Source organism: Amia ocellicauda, chromosome 1, assembly GCF_036373705.1.
Source record: "Amia ocellicauda isolate fAmiCal2 chromosome 1, fAmiCal2.hap1, whole genome shotgun sequence".
Lineage (NCBI taxonomy): Eukaryota > Metazoa > Chordata > Actinopteri > Amiiformes > Amiidae > Amia > Amia ocellicauda.
Window position 1 is genome coordinate 56,276,466 of NC_089850.1, and position 21,466 is coordinate 56,297,931.

Consider the following 21,466-nt stretch of genomic DNA (forward strand, 5'->3'; position numbering starts at 1 on the left):
ATGCATGTACAGTGCCTAAAGTGCAGTAGCCTTTTCTGTAATTATTGATTGCCACGTCATCACTTTAGAAAAAGTCTGTCTTCTTAGCAGACCAGACTGGAGTCGGTGGGCGGGGGGGGTAGATGTAGGATATCTCTAACCGTTTTTTATTTTTATTTAAAATATTTGGATTTCCTCCTTGGAACGATTCCAGAGATACATGTTCTATAAATGACCTGGCTCTGATCTGGTCTGCAGCACACAGTCATAGGATTTCATTGGCCCGAGAACGGATATTCGAAGAGCCCGAGGTGTCAATCTTCCTGCTCATAAAGTCTCCAGGCTGCTTTATTTTCCTCACCGTCCCGGCCTTTCATGTTATCTCAAGTTAACGTCCCCATTGTAATGTAATCTTGTTTGACCTGGTCTTCACCCAACAATGGGTTCTGAGTAAAGAGTGACAGCCTGCTATCTTGTTTCACTGTTCTCTCTCTGTTTCTCCCTCTCCCTCTCCCCGCCCCACTCTCTGTGTAGTCTGCCCCTCTCCTTATCCTCTCTCTCGTCTCTCCATGCTGCTCTGTATTTCCTCTCATCTTGTCAAACAGCTAATTTATTAGAACTGTAATTTCTGGCAATGAGAAAACCCTTCACCAAACTCTGAGGCCAAACAGGGCCTGCACCCAGTTTTCTGAGGAGTGTAATCTCTTCAAAACAATCTTCAAAAATGGTGTCTTCCTGACATATACGTATATTGCCTGTGTTGGAATGCATCAAAAAAATACAGTTCAAAACAACGCAACACTATTATCATTATGATGGCATAAATATTATATTTCTTGACGCTCGCATCCAGGGCAACAATTGTTACAATATATCTCATTATTATTACAAACAATTACTCAATTATACAGCCGGGTTTTTCCTGGAGCAATCTAGGTACAGTGTCTTGCTCAAGAGTACGACAGCTGCGATTGAATCCACAACCCTCCCCGCTACTCCACACTGCTGCCCATGATTATGCTCAATTATTGCCAGTTTAAGATGAATCAACAGGCAGGGTTGAATTTGACACACTAATCCCCTGTCCGATGTAATCTAATTGCTTTCTGTTTCAACGAGTGTGTAGGCAAGTGTGTGGGGTCTGGCGGCAATGAGACAAGACTCAAAGCAGGAGGGCATCTGGGATGAGAACAGTAAGGAACATATGAAGCAGCTCGCGGGCACGGAAAACTGTTTTCTGAAATGTCCGGGCAGAGGGGAGGCGAGATGCACAAAGTCCTTTATTGTCTTGTGCCGGGTCTCCCCCTCGGGCCAGACGCAGTCACACTGCACACACCAGTAAAAGGCCCAAAAAAAGTCATAAGAGTTTTACAGACGGCGGACCTTGTGGTGTCATATATACAAGACTGGGACAGACCTCTCCCCAGAGCGGACATGACAATGTCCCTTGTGAGAGCTTCTCTATGCGTGCACTGTAAGGAACTGCTGGAATGGCCTAGACTTTGCATTGAGGGCAGCAGCGCCGAATTAAAATAGCATCATCGATGGGGCAGTCAGAGGACGAGACACAGTTACTCTCTCTATCTCTCTTTCTCTCTCTCTCTCTCTCTCTCTCTCTCTCTCTCTCTCAGTCCTCATCCAATACTTTGGAGTCTTCCTACCCGTATTTACTTACACGTGTATTTCCGTCTAATGAGCATTCCTTCGTTATTTATAGAAATCCACAGAGGATGTCGTTTTCATTTTTTCTGCGTTTCCATTGTGTTCCAAATATCTCCTCCCTCTCGGTCCGAGTCTCCACATGTACGTTAATTTATTCTCTCCCAAGCTGTAACATCCAAGTACTTTTCCAAGTGCATTATTCAGCACATACAGATCAACTATCTTGAGCTTTCATTTGTGGATCAGAACCTTGTACAGTGAGGGAAAAAAGTATTTGATCCCCCGCTGATTTTGTATGTTTGTCCACTGAGAAAGAAATGATCAGTCTATAATTTTAATGGTAGGTGTATTTTAACAGTGAGAGACAGAATAACAACAAAAAAATCAAGAAAAACGCCATTCAAAAAAGACCATCGCCAAGCAGCTTGGTGAGAAGGTGACAACAGTTGGTGTGATTATTCACAAATGGAAGAAACACAAAATAACTGTCAGTCTCCCTCGGTCTGGGGCTCCATGCAAGATCTCACCTCGTGGAGTTTCAATGATCATGAGAATGGTGAGGAATCAGCCCAGAACTACACGGGAGGATCTTGTTAATGATCTCAAAGCAGCTGGGACCATAGTCACCAAGAAAACAATTGGTAACACACTACGCCGTGAAGGATTGAAATCCTGCAGCGCCAGCAAGGTCCCCCTGCTCAAGAAAGCACATGTACAGGCCCGTCTGAAGTTTGCCAGTGAACATCTGAATGGTTCAGAGGAGAACTGGGTGAAAGTGTTGTGGTCAGATGAGACCAAAATCAAGCTCTTTGGCATCAACTCAACTCGCCGTGTTTGGAGGAGGAGGAATGACCCCAAGAACACCATCCTCACCGTCAAACATGGAGGTGGAAACATTATGCTTTGGGGGTGTTTTTCTGCTAAGGGGACAGGACAACTGCACCGCATCAAAGGGACGATGGACGGGGCCATGTACCGTCAAATCTTGGGTGAGAACCTCCTTCCCTCAGCCAGGGCATTGAAAATGGGTCGTGGATGGGTATTCCAGCATGACAATGACCCAAAACACACAGCCAAGGCAACAAAGGAGTGGCTCAAGAAGAAGCACATTAAGGTCCTGGAGTGGCCTAGCCAGTCTCCAGATCTTAATCCCATAGAAAATCTGTGGAGGGAGCTGAAGGTTCGAGTTGCCAAACGTCAGCCTCAAAACCTTAATGACTTGGAGAGGATCTGCAAAGAGGAGTGGGACAAAATCCCTCCTGAGATGTGTGCAAACCTGGTGGCCAACTACAAGAAACGTCTGACCTCTGTGATTGCCACCAAGTACTAAGTCGAAGGGGTCAAATACTTATTTCCCTCATTAACAAGCAAATCAATTTATAACTTTTTTGAAATGCGTTTTTTTCTGGATTTTGTTGTTGTTATTCTGTCTCTCACTGTTAAAATACACCTACCATTAAAATTATAGACTGATCATTTCTTTCTCAGTGGGCAAACATACAAAATCAGCAGGGGATCAAATACTTTTTTCCCTCACTGTATACTATCTGTTATCTGCTTGAGATACACAAAATAGTCCTGACGTGTACAAGCATAGATGCCTTTAAACAATTGTATGTTGTATGTTGATTAGTTAATTAGTTAATGAACATACAAGGCTTTGAGGTTTTGGTCTAACAGTGCCTGTGAAGTCATGTGCTCAACCTAAGATGTTTTAGCTATAATGGTTTGGAACTGGAGGAGTTTTTCCAATCTCGATGATAATAGAGTATTTCTGCAGAGTAAAGACATACAGTGTATGGATTGCATATAATGTCAGATGAAGACTAACACGCTCTTGTTTTATTTTTTAAACCACACAGCCCTGTAATCTGGGACTGTCACGGTTACCATTTACACGAATGTTACCGCTGCCAACCCTGGCATTGGCAGGGAAGGCAAAGACACTCTATCCTAATCCTCTAGTTACTTTTTAATGTGCAGGGCCTCGCCTTTTACATCTAGAGCTGCTGAGTTGGCTCACTTCATTATTCAGATTTCTTTTGGTCTGGTTAAGGGCTCTCTTTGTCATTGCCCTGGTTGTAAACATGTCTCTCAGAAGCTGTGAAAGTACGGCTTCTGTGAAGGGAGGGTTTGCAGAGGCTGAGCAGGTCTTCTGAAATGCAAGCGAGGGAGACCAATAAATAAGTACTGCATTCCAGATGAGAGCACAACTACATTGCAAACTTCTAAAGTTTGAAGTATGGTCTTGTCTGGAGTGTACAGATTAATTGTTTGTTTTAGTTTTGTTTTTGGTTTTAAAACAGACCAAAAAAAATGTTTGTTGTTTCTCGGGTCATTGTTTATCTCTTTAACTCTTATTCCCTTCCTTCTAAATGCTGTTCAATGAAAATATGAAGTGGAAGAAATAATCAAAATGGCAGCACAAGAGCAGGTTTATCAGGGAATGGAGCAATCACATCTTAAGACTTCAGATTATGAGCCTAATCGCAGGAAGGGTCATATGTTTCACCAACGAAGATCAAATAGTTTGTTTGTAGCTCAAAACTCTTACAAACTCTGTCGTTGGTAGTTTTCAAACTCCCAGAATTAGCCGTCCTTTTGTGGCAACAAGGAAAACCACCCTCCCAAAAACGAACTGTGCTGGTCTGGCGGAATTAAACTAGACGTGATGTGTTTATGTCTAAAAAAAGCAAGGCGTCCCCCTCTTGAGCAGGCGTGGTCGGTCTGCGCTGGCTGCACTTGTGCTGTGTTCCTCTGCCGGCCCGCTCTGCAATTACCCCTGACTGTCTCACCCTGCACTTGTCTTATCTGGATGAACCACTATAAATTAGCCACAGCACTGCAATTACCCAGCAGCCCCAGTGGCCCAGAGTCTCATGGCAGCTGCCGTGATGAGGGCTCAGACTCCTGCAGCCCCTGCTCTGCAATTACTCCTGCCCTGCCTGACTCGAGGCTCAGTGAGCTTTCAATTTACAAATTACACGGCCCGGGCTACAATTATCACCGATCCCCCCCGCCACACACCCCCCCGTACAGCAGCAATCTGAGGTCCTCATTTTTCCACTGTTGGGAAGGAATGAGATGGGCAGTCAGCCCCTTCAGACTCACACAAGTGCTTGGCAGTGCCCACATTGACAGTCGAAAATTAGTGCCAGTGCCAAGGTACATATCCAATTTCCAATGCATTCATATTACATCTTGTGACATGGTTCATTTTAGCTTCTCCGGAAGACTGAACCTGAATAATGCCTATCCAATTATTTGCCATTCTGCCCCCATTAAATCAATGGGAAATTATACCCAATTTTCAGGGGGATTTGTGCTAGTTTTCGCTATGGATAACTGAATTGTAGATGGAAATCTCTGTTTCTCTGTTGCTGATTGCTTTCTCCCATTTGCTAAACAGATGTGGAGCCATTTATTTGGCCTATTTTTAGGCTTTTTATGATTACTTTAAATATCTCTTTGTAAACACTCTTTGTAACAACTGTACATTCTTCAAAAATATTGTTAAACAACCTCTCCACTCGTGGGTACGCTCTTCAGAGAGAAATAAACAGCTTCTTCCCACTAAGAGCAAAGTTTACCTCTTTTGTGTTTCTTTAGCCAACTACATGTTTAGCAAGCTGTTGTTATAATTCTCAAAAACATTATGTGTCTTCAAATCCTCTCCAACTAGTCTGATCCAGATCTCTAATTGTCCAACACCTACATTAGAAAAGGAAACTGAGCTGCCTGTAAATCTATTCTGGGTTCCAAACTAGCTTGTAGAAGTAAGACAGGTAAGTCTGTAGTGAGACTGGGAAGGTTAAGAGCAATGAATTACCTGTAGTCACTTACCACATTGATTGATCCAAGGAGGCTTTGCCTTTCTTTAGGAAACAAGGACAATCACTATGAGTTGAAATGAACACAAGAGAATCTGCCCTTCACAGTAGGCTCTAAAAAGGTTTTTAATATAATTCCAACAAATTTGAAGGACCGATTTCCTTTAGAACAAGTCCTCGGAACTAGGTTTTGGACTAGAAAGTAGCCTTCTGGGAAAGACATAGCCTATACCAATTCAAAAGGGATTGTATGGAGCTGCTGAAAGCAACACAGGCTAATTAACTAGTTGAAAAGAAGCCTGATTTTGCACGGTGGTAACGAACGCACCCCAGGACCTTAGCAGATTTAAAACTGCCCCACTGGTGTCATCACCGGGTCGATTTAAGCCTCCGCTGCCATGTTAAGTGAGCAGTTGAGGGAGATCAATCAGGTTCATTTTTTATGTGGATCGTGTACTCCAGCCAGGGGACAGAAAATGGAAGGGGATTTCAGAGCTGCTGACCTGGTCATGCAGTGACTTTAAAGGCCAAAGGGTAGGCAGTGATGTGTCTAAGAAAGTGCCTGCCTTGTACCTTCGGCAAAGCCAGGTTTCAGAGTTCACTTGTGACCTGAAACTGGCCAAAATTTGCTTTAAATCCAGGCCGCTCACCTCCCTTCTATGTAGTGCTTTTTCTTTTCTTTTTTTCCCCCTCTCCCCTTCATCAGAGCTTCAAAAGGTATCAGCCCTGTCTTCAAAAATCCCCCATGAAAGACTGGCTGTCCTAATCTCAGCACAAAGCAAGAGGATGTTAAAGATAAAATGCTGGCACTCAGAAGCCTGCTGACAACAAGGGCTCAGCGCGGTGTGGATTAATCCGTCTCATTAAATCATTTTCTTTTGATTTGGCGGCGGGCTAAAAATAATACCGGCCGGAGAGAAAGAGAGAAAGAGAGAGAGAGACAGAGTGAGAGAGAGAGAGGTGCGGGCGCACGGCACAGCAGAGAGATTTACAATGTAGATGCCTGCTCTGCAATCACTCACTACAAAGGCTGCAATTACTAAATTATATCAAAATCTGCCTCAAATTGAAGCGACACAGACGAGTCTTTCAATCTCTTGCAGGGCAGCTGTGCCGGGAGGCTGGTGTAATTGGTCACGATTATTACAGAGCCCTTTGAGACCAGAAGGGTCAGAATTAATAGATGCTGTGGTCCATCTGACATCAGAACTGGGAAAAAAGTTAGGCTCGTCACCAGTCCGCATTATATTAATTGATGGTGCAAGATATCATAGTCAATTGAGTTATTTTGGATTATACAAGACTGCAAGTTTGTAGAAGGCACTGGCCAAAGGAATGTTACTAGTACAAAAATTTTACTATTACTACAACTATTACTACTACTACTACTAATTACATACAACAAAAATAAATCATTAACTTTAAAGCACTGGGCTCCCGTATTAATGTATAATGCCTTTCACTGTCAATATGATGTGTTTTCTGTGATCAGTAATAGCCATAGTTGAAATGAAAAGCTAGCGGTTCATATCTGAGAGCATCGTAAAATGTCTTACTGCTGACTTGGCTAAATTCTTGTTATCGGATAATAAAACAATAAAACAAGGTTGCAATTTACAGTCACATTCAGCAATCATTTGATAGAAATATGGCTTTATACTATTGGTGTAGTTATAAATAATGTTATAAACAGAATTGTTAGATTGATCACTGTTAGATTAGTAAACTCTACTTCATGTTCCCTTATGTTGACTACTTTTTAATTAATCTTGGTGAATATTGGTGAAAAAACAAACATTAAAATACATAATTCTCTCTTGCACTGGCTTTGCTAACCTTTCATTTCTATCTGGCCACAACCAATCATGGGATATGTTTTGCACATTTAGGAGTCTAAATAGGAAGTTATTTCTAAAACTGTAGGTAGATGTTGTTAATTACCATCAACTCGAGTGGGCCCGAGTGGGTCTGGTTTATTGCCATATGACATAACTAAATAGAAGCTTAGGTTACAACACTTAAACTTCAAACGCTGAAGGGACAGATTAAACATTTCTCTGAAGATGTACTATCATGGAGTAAGCGGGAGGCATCTTAGCAATTGAATCTTATAAGAGTTGTCACTGCAGAACAGGGTCATTTGGCAATAAATACTTTGACGGTATTTAATAAAATGAAGATAAATGATATGTCCACTGGCTGTGTTGGAAATAGGGGTTGCCTTTGATCTTTATAGAGGTCCTCTAAAAACAGCCTGGCTGAATACAAGATACTCCCCTGGGATGTGTCCAAACAAGTTTATTTATTTTTGTAATTCAAATACCTTTTTTTGGGCTTGGAGGGAATTTCCATAAAAACAAATACAGGAGCCGAGTCTGAGAAATTATGTGTTTCCTTCAATCACAGTTCTTTGGAATTCTCTAGTGACAAAGATGTGTGTGTGTGTGTCCTTGTTTCTCTTCTGTTTAACTGTTCTTCCTAATAGCAGTAGAACAAACACATCTGGAAGCCATTTGCTAGAACCAATGAGCAAATTGGGAAGGCGGGAGAAGGCCTCGCTGTTGATAGCCGCAGCGGCATGCGCTTTCTTGTTGCCTAGCTTGTCTATTGTCCACTTCAAGGAACATTTGCAACCCACTTTGTCCCAGTGTGTGTTGTGAATTGTGAAAGACCTGTGAATCACATTCTTTCCGTGGGTGAAATGGAGAAATAATGTCATTCTTCCTCAATGCACTGGGAAGGGATATGAATTGTGCTTTTAGAGATTCTTTTCAAAGATCTGTGCTGAAAAGAAAAAAACACACTTTAGAAAATAACTTAAAAGGTTTTGTAGTGGAGAGGATGTGTCATGGCGAAGAGAAAGACATCAATTACGGTTGGCCTTTCAGCACAGGTTAGCAGTCAAAGCTGGGTTTTATTTAAAGACAGACAAAGTGGAGCACACCTTGAAGAAGAGCAACAGAGCTCTGAATGTAATCCAGGCAGTGTGAGACAAATCCTCCTGCAAGAAAGCCTTCTGTGATAATTTAAATGTTTGCAATTATTATTAAACTACTCTGGGGGGTGGGGGGGGACCAAATTGCTTCCTGTAATTTGTGCTTTCTTATTTTCCCAAGTCCTTTGGAGAGCCAGGCAGGTAATGGAAGAGAACATGACCCCTCCACAGATATAGCAGCTCAGGGATACCATTTTAGGGATATCAAGTTAGCTCTCCTTTTCAAATGCAGACTTCCAGAACTTCAATTCACACCGGGAATTCAACCCTTTTTTGTTTGATAGTTTTGCTCCGGTTTCAGACCAAATACGTGCCGATATCTGCTTGTTTCAAAGTAAATATGCAAAACGTGATTGACATTGCAGATGTGGCTGACATCATCAGTCCAGGCTGTGATGTCCGCCTTGAGCAGACACTGTGTTTACAGTTATCCCCCCCACTGTCTGATTCCAGACGGCTACTTCTCCCTGGACTCTGTGAAAGCTCGAGGCCAGCTGCGATCCTTCTGTGTTCCCCGTGAAGCAGGATTTGTTCCAGGCTTAAATGCTCCCAGCCGGGACCCTGCCGAGGTTCTGGCTAATGGTACAGCTCAGATATTAGCACGTTTGATAGGCTGGGTGCTGTCCAACACACTTCTTGCTTCTGCTTTAATGTTTGGGTCACTGTTAGAAAACTGATCTGGAATAATCGGGATGTCTTCACAGAGTCAGTGACTGTTGTATATCTGTGCTCGGAGGTTTTCACAGACACCCATCTCCTTCTCTGCACCTCCTCAAGACAGCAGGCTAATGCACAGCCGAGCTACTTCCTGTAACCTCTGTCATACCAATCCATTTCTATTTCTTACTTTCATTCTCAGTTTTTTTCTCTGCATAGGTCAGCTTCCTCGGAGGTTTCAGTTTAAACTTTCATAAGTCTAGGTGTCACTTTGCGCTTACAGTCCACTTATCACAATACAATTTGTGAAATCGGTATTTACTTTATTTACATTTAGTTAGATTTGGGTTTCAGGTCCCAGTTTCCTGAATATCGACTTTTCTTCGAATTTCTTAGAATTTTTCTTAAACATTTTTGAAAGGTGTTTCTGTAACGTTTGACTCTGGGGAAGAAAACAACAAATCTGTCTTCGGAAAAACATCTCTGGCCTCACCCTCATATCCGAGCACTGATGGAGTTGTTGATAAATCATTCCTAAAGTGACATTTACAGCCCTTAAACTAAAGTGACAGCAATGGAATCAATATTTCAGAGGGAAAACTACTTTTTAATGTTGGAATAATCATTTGTGAGTTTTATGATAGGGCTTTTCTGTAAAGCAGCAGGTTCAGCAGAATAAATAATTACTGTATTCTGTAGCTGCTTCATATGCAGCAGAAATGCTGTCAGACCGAACTCTGGCAAGCAGCAGACTGACTCGCAAGCCAAGAACATCAGGGATAATGCAAGAGGCATTTTCCACAGGCTGCAGTCAGGACCGGTTTCTAATATAATTAACTCCAGGCAGACACTGTGCAGTGGGCTGTGGGAGACGCTTATTATTATTATTTTGTGTGTTTGTTTTATTGAGTCTGTGCTGCCTCTCTCTTTAGTTGTGCCCTCACAGTTCGATTAAATGCACATTTCTCCAGCCTGTCCCAAGCTAGTAGTGAAACTTTTTTGTTTTCCTCCTAGAACACCGGGCTTTTTCGTTCAATCCATTCATGTTTGGGGGTTGGTTTCCGTTGAGACGCTTGACTGATTATGTTTGTTTTTCATTAACGCTAAACGAGGCTCCCATTTTCTACTCCCACAATGATATAATCGGACACCTGGCAGTGTACTATATATATATATATATATATATATATATATATATATATATATGTTTTCCACACGTGTGTTTGTGCATTTAAAAAGGTACTCTAATCACAGTTAAAGGTATGAACAACTAGGGCAGTTAGTGTCTGTCTTTGTCAGGGACTTAACTGTGGTCTAGCACTTTCTCCAGCCAAAGCTGTAACACACTCCTGTAAAATGTATCACGACTGTCTAACGTCTCTTCATATTTTACCGAACTTTGTGTAATTCTGCCAAGGGTGGATGAGAGGCCGAGGGTGCAATTTGAAAAGGTGCTTTGTTGTGTTTGTACCCGGAGCAGCTGAAAGGAAAACTTGAATTCTCTTGTTACTCTCCTGGATTCTCTTCTCTTGTTCGACTTTTGTGTGGATAATAACAGTAATGCTTCAGCAGCGGCGAGACCCATTCAGGCACTACAATTGTGGTCGGACAAGGCAGAGCATATGAAAGCAAGGTCGAGGGTTCAGAAAATAGGTGGTCCTGGTAGAAACATTACCCCGTGCAAAAGTGCAGGAGGGAAAAGGGAGAAGTTCAGGGAGAAGGACAGGAAACTTTCTGGGGTAGCACTGGTTAACATTTCAAGGAGGGGGTATGGGTTGTAATTATGATGCAATGGAGCAGTTGCACACACACACACACACACACACACACACACACACAAGCATGTGCCTGTGCCATAAAATTGATAGCAGGGTTTCCAGCGGTCTCATCTGGAAGGATCCCGCTGCCACGTCAGCTGCAGTTTCAAAGGGGAATAGCAGACGCACTGCCTTGCCTCCTCTGCTCCACATCCCAGCAGCCTGGCTCTCGCAGCAGTCCTGGCCACCTCCCGGGCCCGGGGACCTCAGACTGAACTCCAGTTTCAAACGAGGGACACCACACATGTAACGGGATATCCCCCACCTCCCCGTTCCCTCTTTTGTAGGTTTTACAGTGTCTTACAGTTCGGTGCTCTCTTGTCGCTCCGGCTGCCGAGTCACTCATCTCACTAACTGAGCCACAAGAATGTATCGGCACCGGGAGCTCGAATACAACCTGACAGACGATTACAGGGGGAGGCTGGACTGTAATCTCTTTGGCAAAAAAAAAAGTTGATTAAACAACACATTTTTATTTCGAGCTACGGAAGTCTAAGGGTGGCTCCTCGAGATTTAGACTATTGTGTTATTGATTTATTCCACATATGTTGCTGTTTTGCATTAAAAAATAACCCGCTCTCCTAGTGAGTTTATATGGAAGACTTGAATGCGTGTATCCATTCCATATTCTGCATTGAGTTTGTGTTTTGGGTGTAACAATCCTCATTACCTCTTCCTCAGAGTATGTGTTTCTTTGTTGTTTGCTCTTGTTGTTGTTGATTATTTTGCCAAGGGATTGTATCCATTGGAAACAAAAGCCCAGCCTTTATCTGGAGTAATATATTGTCTATGCAGCGCACATAATTAGGCCCATGTCTGTGTTGGCATTCCAGCAGATACAGGGCTCTGTTGAGGGCCCTTTGCACTCTCACTTTCAGCTACATTGTGCAGCCAACTTGTGCAGCCGTGCGCTCAGTGGAGACGGCCAGTAAAGCCGTGTTTACTGAGAGAGGAAGCCTAGCGCCTAGTTTGCAGCTCTTTCTCATTGTAACACCTCCTCTCGGCTCTTGTCATAAACGGCTCGTCTGCGGGTGTCAGAACACAGAGGACCGGGGGTATAAAACCTTTAGCACTGTGCATGTCTCTCTTTCTGGTGCAAATTAAACAAGCCCTCATCTTGTCGGAGAGCTAAAGCTGAGATGAATCGTTCAGATTTGCTTGCCTTTTTCTCTTTGGGAGGGAAATAAAAGAGCAACTCGCTTTTGCCTTGCTGAACAGTTTGTGTATGTAGCCCAGATAGAGGATTTAACTCAAGAAGAGGAAGCAAGAGGTTGCCATTGGAGACATCTTGCTTATGAAGTCTCCCTTAGCTTATCTCCCACTGACTCCAGGTGTGACATTTAGCTCCACAAGAAGGTCGTGGATCCCAGAGCATCCCTGGTTATAATGGGTAGCAACCCAGTGAGCTTCCTGGAAACTGTGGGAATTCTTGGAAAAGAGGAAATTAAAGTCCAATTAACAACTTTTCACAATACACCCCCAAAGGAACAAAGGAGCTGGCCTTCAAACTAGTCAGCTTGTAATGTTTACAGTGCTAACAAACCATTTAAAACCATTTACAAAAAAAAAAAATACTTATGGAAAACTATCAGAGAAGCATCAAGCGTTCAAGTATTGTCTAATCAGAGCTGAAGACTATTTGTTGCGTTTGTACAAGCCCCTGTTACATAAATACAAGATCTTTATCTCTGGGTGTGTGTATGTGCTGGAGAGAGGGACAGGGGGGAGCGAGGGGTAGGTGGACGCCAAACAGGTTCCTGCAGTTGTAAAGGTAGACAATAAAGGAAGAGAAACAATCAAAGGGGCCAGTCTTGGCTTGTCCTGGTGCTGTAATTATATAATTTTACTGTAAACAGTGCCTGCACGCTTCTCTGTTTACTCCAGATCCCCCCCGTGTCTGATTAATACTCGACACTGTTCTGATCCAGCCTGGGATTCCTGCAGTGCTGTCCAGACACAGGGAATAGATACTGTTGAAGCAAAACCGTTATCAATCATTATTGCTGCTGCACAGTGACAACGAGAGCCAAAATTATAGGGAATGTAAGCTCCTTAATCTTGCAGGTTTAAAGAAGGAGATTGTCATTAAGAACATAAGAAAGTGTACAATCGAGAGGAGGCCATTCACCCCATCGTGCTCGTTTGGTGTCCATTAATAACTAAGTGATCAAGGATCCTATCCAGTCTGTTTTTGAATGTTCCCAAATTGTCTCTTCAGCCACATCGCTGGGGAGTTTGTTCAGATTGTGACGCCTCTCTGTGTGAAGAAGTGTCTCCTGTTTTCTGTCTTGAATGTCTTGAAGCCCAATTTCCATTTGTGTCCCCGGGTGCGTGTGTCCCTGCTGATCTGGAAAAGCATTCTTGTTCAACCTGGCACAGATATCCTCAATCCTTGCTTTCTAGCGCTCATGAAATGCAGACCTATATACACATCTTTCGCTAACTAAAGAAACCTTTCCTTTATTATACTTTTAAACATTGCATTGCATTCATTTAGAGTTGAAGCTACCTTAATTAACAAATCATTCCTCTTAATTAACAATATCTGCCCTTTTGAGTTGGCCAGAAATAATGTGTTCGGGCTTTGCATTGAAAAGATATAAACTATTTTGGGCAGCCCTTATTATGTTAAGATTATTTATATTACCACTTCCCTGAACTCTGTTGTTGTTTTGGAGATCCCAATCTTCCTCCTACAGACCAGGTGAAATATAGAAGACTCTCCTCTCAAAACAACCCTGAGCTGTTTTAATCAGGTGTTGAAATGACACCCCTGCTGTAAGCTTAGCCGAAATAGCTGAGGAGTATCTTGCTTTTTATTTATGTTTTCTTATGGGATTTAATAGAGGTGCTGCCAGAATCCATGCACATCAATGTTATATAGTGAAATATGAACTGTTTGTGAGAAGCCATTCGTTCCAGCCTCTGCTTTTGTAAGATGCAAAGTGGAAATGCCAAAACATCTGAGGCCAGTTTAACGACTCATTGTCTTTGGCCACGATTACCATTTGAGTTGTGCTGGAGACTCCCCTGCTCTGTCGAGATGGCCGCTGTAAATCAGTAAGACGAATCGGCCCTGAGACAAAAGACGACACGGGGGAGCATCACTCTGCAGCCCTGAACGCTGGGGCCCACACCAGGCAACCTACTTCTGGTGGTCTCCATGATATTCAACAGACTCTGAGCATTTGCTATGCCACAGTGTATTGTTACCTCAAAGCAAAGACACAAAGAACATTCCTATTACAATAACCACAACCCAGGCATTTACGTTGTACCGAATATAAACGAAAATACTGCAAATAATGGTTTTGCTAATCGATGCGTCACACCTTTATAGCATTGTAACTGCTTTGACTTTTTATATCCCCCCTGCAGGAGTGAAACAAATGCCACCTGACACAAAGCAAACCATAATTATACAGCCTACTGGGCAGGGATTATTGTCAAGGTGCTGTATTAGCACAGGGAACGGAAATCAACAGATAGCAGTGTCTGTTTTTGATGTGCGATTTAAAGGAGATAGATTAAAAACTATTGCGTTTTAGTGAATAGGTATCAGAAGCACACCTGGCCAGAAGCGAGAGAGCCACTAAGAACATAAGAACATAAGAACATAAGAAAGTTGACAATCGAGAGGAGGCCATTCGCCCCATCATGCTCGTTTGGTGTCCATTAATAACTAAGTGATCCAAGGATCCTATCCAGTCTGTTTTTGAATGTTCCCAAATTGTCTCTTCAGCCACATCGCTGGGGAGTTTGTTCAGATTGTGAGACTCTCTGTGTGAAGAAGTGTCTCCTGTTTTCTGTCTTGAATGCCTTGAAGCCCAATTTCCATTTGTGTCCCCGGGTGCGTGTGTCCCTGCTGATCTGGAAAAGCTCCTCTGGTTTGATGTGGTCGATGCCTTTCATGATTTTGAAGACTTGGATCAAGTCCCCACGTAGTCTCCTCTGTTCCAGGGTGAAAAGGTTCAGGTCCCTCAGTCTCTCAGTAGGACATTCACTTCAGACCTGGAATAAGTCTGGTTGCTCCCCTCTGAACTGCCTCTAGAGCAGCGATATCTTTCTTGAAGTGTGGAGCCCAGAACTGTCCACAGTATCCAGATGAGCTCTAACTAGTGCATTGTACAGTCTGAACATTACTGCCCTTGTTCTCAATTCTACACTTTTGACAATATACCCTAGCATTGTGTTTGCCTTTTTTTATTGCTTCCCACATTGTTTGGATGGAGAAAGTGAGGAGTCCACATAGACTCCTAGGTCTTTCTCATGCGTTACTTCATCTAGTTCTGTTCCTCCCATGGTGTAATTATAGTGGACATTATTGTTACCTAAAGTGAGAAGTGTTTTGTTACCCCATTAGGAAACAGGACTGCTGAGTCTGTGCTTCTCACAGCTGAGGGGGCATTTTATTTGAACCATCAAAACCTCGAATAAACTTTGAGGCGTGAACGTTTTGTGTGTGTGTGTGTGTATATTGTGTTCTTTTGTTTTCTCTCTCATTTACGAGACCCAAAGAAACCCCAGGACGCCGGTGAAGAGTACGCGGCTGTAGCCGTGTTTGAGCTCCTTCCCAGAGTTTGGGGGGAGAGGAACAAAAGGGTTAAATTCTTCAGCTGACAAAAGACAGCTAACAAGTCCTTCCGTGTGGTCTGTCTGACGTGAATCATCCTCAGTAAAGTCTGCTTTATTTATACAGGTGGGAGCTCAGCTTGTTTTTGCCATCTTCTCCGCAGAGATCTCTAAACTTCCGGCCTTTTCAGCGGCAGTCGCAAAACGGGAGAGTTTATCCATGAAGCAGATGCATGTTGAGAGGATGGGGAGGGAGAGGTGGGCTGGGGTGGCAGTGAGTGCCAAAGCTAATGGTTGGCCCCTTGCCATCTCTTAAGTCAAGCATTGCAAGCACTATAAAGTCAGTCTTTCAACATAGTGCGTGATTTATGCCGGCATTTGGTTTTCATAGCAAAAGACTGTCCCACAGAGCCCCCCCAAAGTCACCAATTGATGCTTTTAAATATACACGTTAACAGACAGTTTGGTCTATTGAGATCCATGTCAATTTCGTCCTTTATATATATATATATATATATATATATATATATATATATATATATATATATGTGTGAGGCCCGGAATTGGCTACTCCTTTCTCTGAAGTCTGAAAGTCTTTAAGATCCGTGCCATCTCCTTATCAGCGGTGGAAAATTGTAAGCTGTTTGGCACGTGTTGTTGTTGTTTTTTCCCCCCACCAAGTGTATTCAGTCAGACAAATTCCTGGTCTATTTAGAGTTTGTCATCTGTTGCAAATAAGTGGGTGCTTGTGGCCTTACGTAGCATATTTGTTCTATTCGTTGTATTCGTGGTTTGTGTTCGTTCTGCAGGTTGGCAAGGCTGGCACAGGGAAGTGACACTGTGAGCGACGGGACATTTGCTCGAAGCCGCACAGCAGACACTGAAGGATGAGGGGAGTTGCGGTTGGCACAGCTCGCCAGGTAAATATTTTGAGATGATGAGGAATATCTAAATGGGAGCCTGCGGTCAAACATCTTGCTTCAATAAGGGAGACATCTGTTGTTAGTTCTCAATCACTTCAAGATTTACTTCTTCAAAAACAATTCGCATTTCTTCGTGGAATAAATTCTGCCACCCAATGAAATTGTATGGCATGTCACACAGGTTGGAAGTCAGTTTCTGTTCTTCTCCTCCTCTTTTCCCTCTTCTCCTTTCTCTTCTCCATCTTCTATTTTTTCTAATTAGTTTATTTTAATTTGTATGTTTTATATCAAAATCTACACTTCTTTAATATTTGTGGACACTGCTTTCTGTCTCAAGATCCTGTAACAGACCATAGTAAAAGCATTTGAAATAAGCTTTTGAAAACAGTACAGTACTCTATGCAGTGCAGTTTTTTTCTTCTTAATTTATATAAGGAACAACTGAAGCATTTTAGCTGTGTTTTGGCAATAAATAATGCAAATATTTGCCTCTGAAAGAGTACAGGCCAGGTAAAATATCTGCGTAAAGTTCCACCACATTAACTTTCACTATAGGTCTCCCTCAAGGAATGAAAACAACCCTCTTAATTGTGTTAGCAAAGTAAAGCTTGAAACAAGAACCTCTTTTATCACAACACAGACAAACACACTCAACCTTCACTTCAAAGGGGCCCCGAGATATCAGAACCATCTGTTTAATTTCAGATGTAACCGAAATGGAAATATTATATTTTAATCAGGTGTGGTTGCTTATCCACAATAGTGGTTCGCGATTTGCCAGATACCTATCAAATGAACTTAATCTTCAATGTAAAAGCTAAAATAAAGAGATTGGAAAACAACGCAGAGCAACAACCGGTAAAGAATTTAGACGGCTGTCTGCTAAAGAGATGGATGGTGATTTGTAGCAGTTGGGATTGCGTGTGAAGTGTGATGCTGAAATACTTCAAAAACAAACTACTTCAAAACAATTGCACCTGGTAGAAAACATGTTGTGAGAGGAACCCCATGTCACACTTATTTTCTCTTATCGTACAATTAAAACAGGTTTGTTTGGTCAGTCTATTGTCTAAGGCTGTGGAATTAAGGTTTGACAGGAGGCTCCCAGATTACACCTTTTTTGTGGATGTGTGTATCAGTATCTGCTTAATTATGCAAATCAAACACTGAGCATTAATAGTGGGGAAATAAATACATATTTTATATACCTTTACCCACCAAAAAAGCTAGATGGTTGCTTGTCGTTGATGTGTTTGTTGTGTCTGTTGTTCTTCTCTTCCCATGATCCTGGAGGGAGTGTGATCAACCTCTGTCTGCACCGAGTGCCCAGCAGGTGATATTTCTCAATTATTGGTCCTTTTCAAGTCCTCTGACAGAGCTGTGATTTAAGACGCTATGAGGCTGCTATCACGGCTACAGACCAGCACTCCCAGTCCAAGCCCTTCCCTGTCAGTCACTTCTCCAAGCTCCATTCATTCAATCAACATTCCTGAAACCCCTATACACATCTGCGATCACCCTCTGCTCCCATTCGCCCTGCACCTCCCAACTTAGATCTCTCCTCCACATTTAAACCCCTCACTAAGTCATCGCGATGTTTTGTCAGTTTACCTGCATCTCCGAGCATTCCCTCCCTGTGCCCTGTTATATCTGTGATTCCTCGACCACTTGCTTTTCCTCCCGACCACGACTTTGGACTTCCCCCGATTGCCTGTTTGCCTGATCGCCCGACCCTTGCTGGTTAACACGACCACGTCTTTGCCTACCCCTTGTTTGCCCTGTCCTTTCGGTATTCGACCCACGCCTGTCTGACCACCTCTACCATGCACTGCAACTGGGTCCCCTGTTCCCGTGTCCCGGACCGTGACAGCTACAGACTGGCTGAAGTATTCAAAGTTGGTACACTTGTTGGACATACCAATCTGTAGATTGTATCTCAAGGAAAATGATATAAAGCACTCCTATAACTACTTCTGTCTTCCTCCAAGTTTGGCTTTCGTTATCTGTGCATCATTAAACATTTTAATTCTCTTCCAGGCTGCATATTCGGAAGCACAATCAGGCTATCAGATCTATTAACACAAAATGAACCGTGCTCAAAGCGGCTGTCCTTTTTATGGTGCAGATAGACGCTATAATTTCTAAGAAGGCCACATGACAAAACACCAAAACAATCAAAAGCTGGAGGATGAAAATCCACCATGCTGGGAGAGATGCTTTTCATGATGCCACCATTTGAAGAAAAAAGAAAAGCTTGATGAAACTTCCACAATGCCAGAGGCAAAATGGATTTTAAATAAGAAGTTAATCACCTCTGCCTCCACGACAAATCCCTTCGCCCTAGTGGTGATCGCATAACACCTTCATTCCAAACAAACTTCAAAGAGGCTCCATGAATACATACATAAATACATACATAGTCTCTAACTCTCTGACAGGTTGTTTTTCCCAACGCCTTATTGAGTTTACAAATTTTAAAACATGCGCACAAGTAATTCCGCCTTTGAAAAATATGATTTAGGAACCAGTATCAACAGGGGAATAAAACCACACTTCAGTCGAGTCAACCCCTATAAAGGTTGAAGGTAGTAAACCACAGGAAAGTGGAGAAAACCGAGAGTGAAATATTGGTAGAGCTCGGGTACATGGAAAACCACAGAGAGACAAAGTTCAGGCATTGTATAACCATGGGCAAAGTGCCAAATAACTGTGGAAATGTACCGTGCGAAACCTGCAGAAGACTGTTCTCTTTTGCTTTAGTAAAAACTAAGACACGCTGACTTTAAGAGAACCGTTTTATTGTTTGTTTTGTAGCTCTGTGGCAGCTCGGCTTTATTTTGTCCTTATTGCTGCTGTTGTCCATGACACAGCTTGTGCTGTGTGGCAGGGAAGATAAGACGGCCCATGTGTTTCATTTATGTTCCTAACAACCTTCTGTCAATGCTCTACCTTCCCAGCTCTACAAGAGTGCCATAAAAAAATATAATGATCTAAACAGGATGGTGCCCAGGCTAACCGAGGGAGACACGGAGAAAGTGAGAGACATGGAAGTGCTCATAAACTCATCCAACTTGGATCTGTTCAAAGAATGACAGACATTGATTGACATTAAATGCAATCACAGACCCTCGAGCCAGTTCACCAAATAAGTAGCTTTTACTGTATGTGTTTAGCTGTAGGTGCCCAAGCAGAGGTGAAAAATTAGTGTCTTTTGCTTGAGATTAAGGAAACATTGTTTCGAATGTAGCGACCATATTGGTTTATTCAGAAAAAGATAGACAGGACTACATTTTGGGAGCTTTCCAGTGTCTGCCAGCACCTCCAACCATTTCAGAGTGAATTCAGTAGCATTGCACACCGTTGCAGCACAGCTGGCAGTATTTGTACAGGCCTGAAGCCTCTATGTTTACTTTGCTCTTCAACTCTGGACCTTGCCTTGCAGCACCAGCGTGGCAGAAGTGTTGTCAGGTAGTGGGGGGTGGTGGCCACCCAGAATTTAAAACATCGTTCAGAGTAGATCGGGAATCAGATAATGACCGATCTGGGGGAATGTCATTCTCTTCGAAGGTAACCTCCCTGCCTAATACTGCAGCCACGTATCTGATGATCTGAGGTGGTGATTTTGAAAATAATGCCTCACTGAGAAGCCACAAAGACGAATCTGTCTCCAAGGATGACGGATTCATAGAGTCCCATCCGCGAAGCCCGGGCCCGCCTACAGGCATCGATACACATCAAATCACAGGTTCTGACCACATTTCCACGGCTTTGTCAGGCAGGAATGCAAGAGACGCAGCAGGCATTAATCATGTCCAATTCCAGCGTTGTTTCTGTTTTGCTCCGCCCGTTTGGTTATCGGGGCATTGATTTATCCCAGCAAAGGCTTGTGAACTAAGAAGAAAGGCTCATATGCGCTTGAGTTATTGTCACCCATGCCCCAGTGCTGGTTGACTGGGTGGGATGCCGTGCAAGCGCTTCAACTTACACAACTTTTTCCACATATTTATACACATTTATTCAAGCCGTTCTGCATGTGAGCATGGCATATGAACATGCTGCAGTGATGTAATCGCTCTCTGAATGTAGTAGAGGCTGCAAATCTCCCACATCAGGAGACTGGTCTTTGGCGGGGGAGGGGGTTGGTTCAGAGTGACACTAATGCCAACTTATGTACTTGAGTAGAAGTATGGGTTCTCTTTATTTTAATAAAATTAATATCAGATAAAATTCAAGCATACGTTTTCTGGAGAAAAAGTATATTAAATGGGCAACAATCCGATACCATTAGAAATGTTGCCTTTATATACAATCTGTGGTTCTTTTGTGGCCAAAAGCTAATTATGGTCCTGACTCTGTTAAGCTTTAATTGTGGATGAAGTCCTTGGTAAGATTGGTCTTGAGAATGGTTTACTCACAATAACAGGGATTTGTTGACAAGGACAGATATTGTCTGGTGGGATATTTTCAGCTGCTGTATCCTTCACTTTGCAAAAGGGTTCATTCAAGCTATGAGCAAACCATCTGCATCAGCCTATGCTAATGCTAGGGTACTGCGTGAATGCTGCCTATACCTGTACTTTAGAGTTAAGCACAGTCTGCAGTCAAAGTCACATGAGGTGTTTCTGTAACTCCAGGGTTTGCCATCTAGGCCACATCGTAATGCTTGTATATTGATATATTCGTACATGTAATGTTACAATGCTTTGTCCTGGGTCTTGCAGTTTCTACTCAGATTACTATGACTATCTTTGCAGAATAACTTCATCCTCAGATACAAAAAGTGTATTTTTAATTAGTTTTCCTTATTACACTACAGTATTTGTATTAGTAATGTTATTATAGAAAATACATTATCGACACTAGCCTGTGCATTCCCCCTGTTTGCCATATTTAAGTGAAAAAATACATGATTATATTTGTATTCTACAGTAATTCATTATCACTCAAACTATTTTACTTCGCTCAGACACGCTGGCTTAGTGCTCTGTCTGTGCCCATATTTAGGGTGTAATTTGAAGCACCCATTTTAAT